This window comes from Chanodichthys erythropterus, chromosome 8, assembly GCF_024489055.1.
Source record: "Chanodichthys erythropterus isolate Z2021 chromosome 8, ASM2448905v1, whole genome shotgun sequence".
Classification (NCBI taxonomy): domain Eukaryota; kingdom Metazoa; phylum Chordata; class Actinopteri; order Cypriniformes; family Xenocyprididae; genus Chanodichthys; species Chanodichthys erythropterus.
This window is the reverse complement of record NC_090228.1, coordinates 15,933,947-15,945,198: the sequence shown is the minus strand read 5'-3', so window position 1 is coordinate 15,945,198 and position 11,252 is coordinate 15,933,947. Positions and strand designations below refer to the sequence as shown.

Sequence of the window (11,252 nt, the reverse complement as noted above, 5' to 3'; positions counted from 1 at the left end):
TTGATTAATACATTGTAGCGGCTGAACGGCGGAATGTTACAAGGCTGCAAAGCAGACCGGCACGGGGTTTGCGGAAGAGCAGCTCAGATGTCTAGAATATGGCGGAGCTGGAGTGAAACAATTCAACTCCTTAGATTTACCAGACTCCGCTTTATGGCGAGAATAACCGCTGGGAAGTTTGTGTAGAAGCGCGCCGAGGTTAGCGTTGCTGTGTTGCCTGAAGAATGGCGTTTTTTGTTGTTTCATTCTCACGGCACTGTGGAAGTTATAGCGGAAATGGAAAAGTTGTACGAATGAGTAGTTTAACGAAGCACAGATTATCAGCTTCTAACCGTCAAAGTAACATTTTTCGACATGGTTTACGTAAAGATATGAGTAAGGAGTGTCAGGCATTGTTATAAAAAGGCACATTTAGCGCTTCTAGTGCAGTCTTTCCTTCTAGATTTGACTGATTACCGGCCCCGCCTAGTTCTGTTCTGTTCCTCAGTCGAGGGAGATGACTAGTTCATTCAAGAAGAAATGGAGAAAATGAGACTCGATTATCTTTCACGTTGGACTGACTGTCAGATCACGGAGGAATACTTTGGACTGGTGCTTTTCAGGGTCACGGAAAGAATTATTAAAAACAGTCATGCTGCATTCCACTTCATAGACCAGAAAACACCACAGGGCCCTTATAGACTCCTAGTTGGATGTGACATTTTGAATATTGTGCTTTGAGAAGAGATATGAGACTGAAGTCTCTCAAAGAGGTTGTTAAAGAAGATCCTGTTGCTTCTCCATGCATTTTTAATGGCTTGATCTTTAATGATGGGGCTCTGGTCAAATTATATCAGCCTTTCTCCAAAGGTGTCTGCTCTGAGGTGGCTTTGTGTCTGCTAGATGTCACCATGTCAAATAAATAATGAAAATATGCCAGCTTCCACCTCAGCAAATCTGTATCTGATGCTGCTTTGCTTCTGTGCAAAGAAATGCAGCATCAATGCAGCCTTAAGGTGCGGCCACATTTACTGTTGTTCAGTGAATTTTTGTGGGCAAAGTCCAGTAATTTTAAAAGGAATCCGTGTGATCAGGATTTTCACGTGAGGGTTTCCTACATAGATTTTACTACTTGTGTTCTGGTAACTCGAATTCGCCGCACTGACCAACAGTGACAATGGACTTTTTTTGCCCATAAAATTTCATAGAAAATTTGCTAAAATTGTATTTTTTGCATTTGTATTTTTGTGTAAATGTATTTATGCCACCTCTGTTTTGTGTAATTTGTGTAAATGCACCTTTTTTGTGGAATAAATGCAGCTTCTGTGCCGCCTTTCCAGTTTAAAATGGCTCTATTTGTGAAACTTATGTGACAAATTGTGCAACCACTAACTGTGTACATACCATTTCCTGTTTTCGAGCAAACACTTGTCATTCCCAATCATGGAAAAGCAGACCGCAATATATCTGTCACTGCCCTAGGCAGATAAGTGTATGGCACCCTTACATTTCCTGTGTCAAAACCGTGTTGTCAGTTCACTAACTTTGTGTGAAAATTGAGTTAACACTGTCATATATTTGGTATTGCCTCATTTTCGTCATTTCTACTTATATCATCCTAATATACGTATTTTTTGCAATTTAATTGATATACCAAGGTTGTTACCATACCAACTTTTTTGGAGTGCTGGGTCACGACGACCTCACCCTACTGGGGTCTGACCCCGATCCTGTCCCTCCTAGAGCGAGAGGAAGGAAATCCCCGTGATAGTGTGTCCTCTTGGGCACAGAGGAATGCCGGTCTGTAGGCTCTGTTGAAAATAACAAAATGAAGCGATGGACTTCCTTTCAAAGAAGGCCGCCCACTGTTTGAACACCCTTTAAAAACTCGGGTTCAGTCCTGGAAGAAACTTCTTTAGATAGTGCCACGTCTGCTTTGATGTGTCGTTTTCAGGTGTACCGCTTTCGTGTAGTTCCTAGTTGTTTTGTATAATTATAGTCTCGATTGTTGCGGTTGACAGTGTGGTTCTTGTTTTGAGCTGTATCAGAACTTCCCAGCAGCACTCTTGTGGGAGTCAAACCGTATGCAAACAAACACAAGGTCTGTCAGGGAAGCAAATATCTCTGTCTTTATAAATGGCAGTTCTAATACAGCTGTCGGGACTGATTCCTCTGGAGGGCCGTGTCAGAATAACTAGCCTGCTAGTCTGAATTACGCTTGGTATTTGTCTAGTGTCACTGTATTACGGGGCTGTAACCCCTATATGTTCAGATCAATGGTTGATTATGGGTTTTTCCCATTTCAGATCCTACCTTTTGAGTCCCTCATATTGAATATTGAGTACTGCGAATAGCTACGACGTGAGTAAGCTGTGTGGTTTCCCACCAAGGCTTTGACATTTGACTAGGAAACTGAATAGCGTTTTGGGTAATGAGATGACAAAACATTAACTGCCAGCTGTCGGTAACCGTTTGAGACTTTTAGAGGAACCAACTGAGCAGAAAGGAAAGGAGATGTTCTGGAGAGGAAGAGCATGACAGTGCGGGAAAAAGAAGGCTGTTGGTGTCCCTCAGTGAATTGGACCACTTCCTCTTTAGGCCAAAGGGCCTCATGAAACCTGGTGGCCCTGTCATGCCTTCCTTCCTCCTTTTAAGTCATGTGATTGCTGTGCGAGACTGAGCGAGGGTAAAGATAGCTGATGCATGCATTGGGTTTGGTTCAGACACTTTAATTTTTATTTATTTTTTTTAAATAGTTCAGTATCAACTGGCTCTCAGTGTAGAAAACAGAACTGGCTCTCAGGCAGTTTCCAAGGGTTACTGAGCTAATGTGGTGTAGCTCAGCTTGACGCTCACGTTTTCTAACGCTAATCCCAAAGCAATTCCACAATCTATTCCCACACATCATTGTCCTCATTTGGGCGTGTAAGCCATGACTGATGACTGTGGCAGCGATTTGTGACTTGCAGGATTGGGACCTTTTTTGAGTCTATGATTCAGAAATAGACATTACAACGAAGCTTATGATCAAATTTAATATTTGTTATTGTTTTTTTTTTTTTTTTTTATGTGCACAGCCGTTCAAAACCCCGTTTGGGGTCTCTCTCTCTCTCTGTGTTTGTGTGTGTGTGTATTACAAATGATTTCTATTTTAAATAAATGCTGTTCTTTTGAACTTTCTATTCATCAAAGAATCTTGAAAAATATATCATGATTTCCACAAAAATATTAAAGGGTTAGTTCACTCAAAAATGAAAATTCTGTCATTAATTATTTACCCTCATGTAAATAATTCCACACCAGTAAGACCTTCGTTCATCTTCGGAACACAAATGAAGATATTTTTGATGAAATCCAAGTGGTTTTTTTTATCCCCAATTGAAAGCAATGAAATTACCACATTCAAGGTCCAGAAAAGTAGTAAAAACATCATTGAAATAGTCAATGTGACTACAGTGGTTCAACCTTAATGATATGTAGCGACGAGAATACTTTTTGTGCACAAAAACAAAACAAAAATAGCAACTTTATTCAACAAATGTGTGTGTTGACACACTGAGCCGGCATTCGGACGTAAACACGGAAGTGCTGAACTGTGTTCTGTATGTCAGCTGCGTATGAGACTGACAGGGGGAGATGACTTTGTTAAATAAAGTTATTATTTTTGTTTTATTTTTGCGCACATAAAGTATTTGTTAGTTAAAAGGAGTGTTTTTAGCATTGAAATGTACAGTTTGAAAAAACTCACAGAACTGATTACCAGCTCTGGTGACATTTGTAGTATTGAAGGTTAAATTTGAGAAATGTCATTGACGCCAGTAGCCTTGTGGGCAGCACGCCGACATATAGCACAGTTACACTTCGGGTGTCCCAAGTTTTAGTCCCGGCTCGTGGAGCTTTCCTGATTTCATCCCCCTCTCTCTCCAATTTGCTTCCTGCCAACTTATTGTCCTGTCATAATAAAGGCAAAAATGCCAAAAATAAATCTTTAAAAAAGAGAGAGAAATGTCTTGTCACAAGGTCAATAAATAACAAGAAAAGCCACAATAAATGAAGAAAAGCATACAAATATTCAAAATGTTAGATTATTTTTATGTTAGATCTATCAAACCCCTTATGATGACCTCTTCTGTTATAGGCTGAGATCAGATTTAGAAATGGTTTAAGCAACAAGTTCCCGAAGCGGAATTGCTCATTTGTCTGCCGAGTATAATGTGTGTGTAAATGCATCCCTGGGGTCTATATGCTGTAGTCAGTCAGACGTCAGATGCCCTGCATGTGTTGACATTTGACACTAGAGGTTGGGCTGAGTTCTCATTGATCTCGTCTCCCGTTGTTCCTTTTCCTTCCATAATCTGCCTCCCGACTCGTTGTTTTCCAGTCTCTAAGCGGCTTATTGGTTCTAGCAATAGAAATAGTGTTATTGCCTTAGTCTTAGTGACAATGTTTTGACAGGGGATGTTTGACACCCCTGCCCTTTGAGCCAGTGTTCGTAATTGTTCTGGGCATCAGTTGCCTTGTAGTTTAGTGTAACCACATCAGAAGTGGGGGTAAAAAAAGCTGCTTCCACGGTAATGCCATGCAGTGCAGATCTCTTTGTGTTTGTTTACGTATTAAAAGAATAGTTTGCAGTTTTCATTTAGTCACCTAAAGTCACCGTATGGCTTCTTCCTTGAAACACAAAAGGAGATGTTTTGCAGGATGTTCAGGCTGCTCTTTTGTGAATGGTGGCCAAAAATGACAAAATGGTCACTCAAAAAATGAGAAAGTAACGTCATACCAAGTTTGATGTCAATGATGAGAAATGTTATTGGTTTTTATTGAATATTGAATATGTGAATATTGAATTTGCGCATATTCAAATTGCATAAATTGGATTTGACAGCTACGACGGAGGGTAACATTTTCAGTGAATAACTATTTAAATTTCAGTCTGTTCTAGGGCTGCACAATTAATTTGAATTTGTGATTGTGATTACGATTACAGATGCCACAATTTTGTAATCGTTCAAAGGCACAATTACATGGAAAGAGGTGTGTTAAGAGCATGTTACGTTGTGAGAGGCGAATCACAACTACTTCAGAGTATAAAAGGTCTAACCCAGCACAGAAGGAACTACCAGCGACTTAAGTATTCGCTGATTGGTCGAACGAACGCGAAACACCAACACCCGCCATTTTTAAAAAGCCCTGTACACAGCCTATATATTTACTCCATGAACTAACTCTACAAACATTGAAAAAACAAAAGGTAATACTTTTTCATATACTGTCTACTTTCTTTGTATAACAATGCCATCAAAATAAGTTACAAAAACAAGTGCAGTTTGTCACTTCAGAGTTCCTACTGGCGGTGCAAATGCAACCAGGAAAATGGCCATAGGGTACATTAGTTCTTGGGGAACCACCCTGGTGGCTAGTTCCTATAACTAACTTCCTAGATCATTTTTGAAGCGTGACATCCCTGGTTCACCATTCACTTTTATTGTATGGAAAAGAGCAGCATATTTACATCATGCATAACATCTCTTTTTTTTCTTTGGTCTGTGAAAGAAAAAAAATCGTTTTTGGAATGAGATTAGGGTGAGTAAATGGTGACAGAATTTTCATTTTCTGTTTCTGTGAACAGAAATTGAGACCGCACTGGTTGAGAGGATGTGAGAAAAAGAACAAATGTTCACTTCGGTAAGTCATTTTAGATGCTTTCTCAGCAGAACCCCCAACGATTTGTCGCATCAAAAGGAAACGCCTGATTGTGAAACCATGATTGCTACTCCCATGTTTGTCACTCATTCTCTTTGACAACCTGTAACCTAGGTGAGTTGATTGACTTGCAAATAACATGTTGGGATTCAACGTGGATTTTGACAGGGCTACTAAAAACGACATCATTCACCAAAACAAAAGCCTTTTCTATCGGTTACATGGTCCCCGAGGTTACTGGATCTTTTCAAGTTGTTTTTAATGCTGCTGTAGCTCAGATCAAAAGGTTTAGCATGCTAGATTTTTAAGCCCTTACATGGGCTTGATCATCATCAGTGTTGTCTCATTCATAATGATTGCTCATAATAAGCCTTTTGTGTATTAGGTCTGATAGATAATTTGACACGATTAGATTTCTTTTGAACCGGTTGAAAAACACTTAATGGCAAACTGCTCAAAGTTCAGCCTCTGATAGATGCTATGTCATTGTATCCTTTATTTCAGTTCTGATGTAATGGCCCTTGTGTTTGTTCATAGAGATGATTGCATGGTTTCATCGAGATTTGAGTTTGAAAAAGTTGTTAAAAACACAACAAATACGGTGTTTGTTTTCAGCCCTGCTGTGGTTTGTGTTAATTACAGACAAGAGACCAGTTTATGTAGTCATTACCACTAGACTGTGTTGCTTTGACACAGATTTTCTGCAGGCTATGAGTTGCTATGCTAAATTTGCCTGAGCTTTGATAGCGCGTCTGCAGTCAGCTGCTAGCTGAGGTGCTAATAACTTTGCTGGCTGGTTATTGGCTCCATCCTGAGTAAAACAGCACCTTTGACTTTCTCAAGTCTGGCGTATCTCTCACTTGTAGCCTTATCTGCCACAACTCTACTGGGGTTCGATTCCGCATGGGGTTGTTTCACTTCGTGGGGGACACTTGTGGGCATTTTTACTGACTGGTTCTAAATGCCATGAAACATTCATTTATCTTTCATAAACTTGTGGGCACATTGCTGATCACATCTTAAACATGTAAAGAAAGACGGATGTCCATGTTTTATCATGTGGATGCACTGATATTTAAATTGTTTGATCGTTATTTCTATTTTATGGACGATATTAATATTCTTTATTATTTTGTCTAAATAAATAAATAAATAAAACAAACTAAAATCAGTTATTTAAATGCTATAAGTGAGTTTAGGCATCACAGTATTACAAAACTCCACTAGGAAAAATATTAAATTATTGGCGTTTTTAACAGTTAACTTTGAGTAGATGGTGACAAAGATAATTTAATGGAAAATAGGGGAATGTATGTCCAATATTGACAATAAAAAATCTTGAGTATTATCTGATAAACAATATGATACTGATGCATCCCTAATTTATAATCAAACTAACTGAGGTGAAAACAACACGTTTTTCAATAACCAATGCCAATGCCATATCAAAAGTGACTGATATAATGCAAATATATACATAATAAAATTAAAATGAACATTTTATCCTATGTTGACCCAATGAAACTCAAATTTTAAAATAGAAATAGGAGTTGTAATATAACATGACAATGTTGGTGACTAAATATCGGTCGATTAATTGGTTCACTAAGAGAAAAGAAAAAATTTTTTAGACCTTTGTGCTTAGAATTTTCCTAAACATCAACTTGCGTTTCCATTATTTTTTTTATGTAAACATGCTAGATGGACTTGTTTGACCGTTGCACCTCATGTTTTTTTCAGCATCTCGTGCATGACATGGCATTCTAAAAATCTCAAGTTAAAAGAAGTTAAACTTTTTTTTAAAAACGCGCCTCGAGCTTGCTTTTTTTTTTCTTTTCTTTCGTTCCACTGACCTCCATCTTGTGTTTTTTAAATGCATTCTGGTTCCTTTGAAGTCCATGAGTCATTGTCTTCTGTTGCAGATTTTACTAGAAATGTTGCAAGTTAGCCTAAATGTTTAAACGGACATCAAAATGCGCATTAAGTTTGTGTTACCACTTACTGAGAGAAGTGACTGAAAAACCTGCAAAAGCTTCAAGAGTTTGTTTTATTTATGGCACTGTAGTACAGAGATTTTGCACAAAAGAACCCACTGCAGAGAAAAAAAAGATGATAACAGACCGTATGATCGCCTGATGGGTTTTGTCTGGGTACTTGTCTTCAGGGACATGGGAAACACTTAGATGGAACTTGCAACACAAAGCCCAGCTTAAAGGATTCCAAGGACCCCTTAATCACAGTGGATTTTGACTGGTTTCTCTGCATTTATGTTGCTTATGGCAGTTTAGTGAGGCCTTACACATGAGTAGGAGACCAGATCTAAGTCAGGGTCAGAGATCAGGCTTTGGGCCTCCTGTGTTTATAGGGTTACAGGTCATGGTAGAGACCCATAGAGACATGTATACACAACCTCGTTAAAGTAATAGATTGTGGGAAATTTAAAATGCGGTAAGGAAGGGGTTGAAGAATTCCCGTGTTGGAGGCTGGTTTTATAGAGTCTTCATGGAGTTCTCAGCTAACTACAACCCTTTTAAGAGAGTAAATTAAAGCATTCAAGTCACAGACACATGATACCATTAGGGAAGTAGTCGGAAGTCATCATATTTTCAATTCTGGAGAAGCTAATGGCACAGAAATTACTCACTTTGCTTTTAAAGAGTAGGTAGAGAAAAGCAGACCACAGGATATTGAGAAGTTTAGGTAGTTTTAAGAAGCAGCTTCATTAAAAATGTGACTTTTCATGCCGCAAAACTCGACGCATTGTAATGTCCGTAGATATTCAGTTTGTATTCCTTGTGATCCCAACTGGATTACAAATTTGCTTTGCAACAGAAGCACTTTCACAAACTGACTTCACTGAATCCAGTTTATTTTAAATGCATTTTATTTCATTTTTTTAATATAAAATATATTTAAAGAAATATCTAAAATTGTTTCCTTTGAAATGTGGGCTTTATTGTAGATATCCTTGAAGCCATACACTTGTAGATTTGTTATTTGGCTAATCCAGTCTGCTATTCTGATTTGTAGCTGTCGGCTCAGGCCAGTTTTTGTTTTGTGTGTCTTTCTAAATAGATGTCCTTAAACAGCTCTGTGGATTTTAAATTAATCCCAGCAGCTTCAGATAGACTCCGTTTAGTGCACTACTGTGGAGCTCTCATGTATCATCCGCGTGTGCGTGACCCATTCATGTGTATATGAGTGTTTCTGTTTGCGCATTTGCACATCTTTTGAACGGCAATCTCTTTTATGTTTTAAGTTGCATTTTTTTCCAGTTCCAATGAGTAGCACGCTCATCTCTCAAGGGACGTGCACGCGCACGTATATTTGCATACCAGACTTAGCCTATTTGTACGATGCCGCACGCCGCGATTTACCTCCCGCTTACCACTCTTGTCGAAATATCAGTTGACTTTTCTATGGAGTGACGTTCAGACTCCCTCCGATGAATCCCGTGGGAGAACGTGGTGCTTCTCTCCACACTCCTCAGAATAGCAAAGCTAACCACCCCTGCAGATCCCAGCAGTCTGTTCAGCTCCGAGAAAAGAAAACGCCAGGCACCAGCAGGCACCAGCAATCCCGGCAGGCTGACTGTCTTTCCTCTGCTGTCCTCCTAATACCATTTGCACTGGAATGGACTCATTTACTTTGTTTGCTTAAAAACATAGTTTTTCTTAGCTTGATTTATTCAAACAGAAAGCAATTATAGTTTAATTATTCATCTTCCTGGGACCATAAATGGAATTGATTTGGACCTGCATTTTGACCATAATAAGCTTAATGATTGCTGTTTATTATTGCACTTCAGATTGCAAAAGCTGACGCATGACTTTCTTTTTTGCATCCCTCTGGGTGTGGATTTTTACTGATGTTTGTAACATGTTTGAACACTTTTAAATGTTCCTCAGTCTCAATTTTTTGAATATCATTGTATGTGAAAAGCTTTGGCTATTCGACAAACAAACTGTTGCTGGCCACGTGCAACAATGACTTTAAGGCCAATCATAAGTCGCCTACGCTAGCACCCACTTGCACTGTAAAATAGAATTGTTGGTTTAACTCAAAAAAAGTAAGTTACCTGGTTGCCTTCATTTTGAGTTCTTTGAAATTAAAAATTTGAGTTAATACAATGAAGGCGATTAGTTAAATCAACAGAAACTCAAAATATTATGTTCTCTGAGCCACATTAATTATCTAAGTTGATTTGACAAAAGAAAAAACATGTTGTGGTGATAAATCATGAAAACATTTTTTACAGTGTACCTGTCTTTCAGCAAGGACTACTGGCACATGTTACGACAACTAACATTGATGAGTCAAGCTACAGTTTATCTTATAAAGAGATTCTCCCACTTTTCTGCTGATGTGGATCCTCTAATCACATCTCTTGGTTTGTTGTAAATGGTACAAAATTGCAGCCGATTAGTTTATTGATTGCTCAACGCTTAACTGAGCACACTGCAGACTCAAAATTTCCAAATTAACCTGACTAATAGTTTCCCCTTAGCTTCAGACATTTTAGGTACAAAGCTGTCTAAATAAAAAAGACCATGATGAGGCATATTGCGATCAAGTGACAAGTGGAGTTCTGTAGCTCCTCCCTTAGATCAGACTCCCATTCTGATTGGTTATTTAACACTGTATCTTCTCAGTCTGTCTTTAGTAATAAGTAGTGCATAATTGATTGTTTTTTTTATAAACGTTTGGAACATGCTTCTTTTGTTACTTTGTCAAAACATATTGGTAAAAGCACACTAGGGAACTGAAGAGTTCATTTTCACTAGTTGAGTGTGGAAATCCCCATAAGTTCCTATATGTAGTTTTTAAAACTTTCTCACAGTCGTTGAGCAAGAAATATTGGTTCCAGTATTTTCAATAGGCTCATTGGGAAAAATGTGGATCTACTCCAAAAGCATACCTTTACATGCAATTCATTGCAGATTTCAGCTGAAATGAACACCAGTGGCAGTAAGCTAATGCATTTTTATGGTAGTATCACATAACCAGATGCTGATGTGGGAAACTTGCTCTGTAACTCACCTGGTACAGCACCGCACTTGCGATGTGGAGCACTCAGGTACAAGTCCTATGAAACACAAGTTGAAATGAAGTGGTACATAGACTTTAAAGGTAGGGTAAGTAGATATTCAAAAACGCTGTTGAACGTTGTTGATTTTGAAATCACCCCAAACAAACCCACCCCTCTCTTCATTGCTCTGCCTCCAAAACTCACCCTCCAATCCTAACCACCATGCTCTAAATCGGTCTTGAACCCCGGCCTGTTCGCTGCTGGCGAAGCGAGTGCACTAACAATAACGCTAAGCACCTCATTCTCTAGCGGTCGCCAGTGTGCAGTGGTTTACCTACACAACTCTCACTATCTGGCCACCGTTACACATGCAATGCGAGTGGATGTCTGTTTATCACAGCTGACACGCAACAAAATGCTTCACGAAAAACAAAGCGCAGATGATGAACGAACGACAAGGAAGCACAAAAAATGAACGTACAGTAAACAACGGTAAATACAAATAAGAGTTTGCTGTTAGTCGCAAACAGCACAGCAGCTC

At 38.9% G+C, this 11,252-nt stretch overlaps 1 protein-coding gene across 1 annotated transcript in view; it reads left to right on the top strand.

Annotated features, from left to right (window-relative positions):
- rap1b (RAP1B, member of RAS oncogene family) overlaps window positions 1–11,252 on the top strand; it is a 66,004-nt gene that overhangs the window by 229 nt on the left and 54,523 nt on the right. The window lies entirely within an intron of this gene.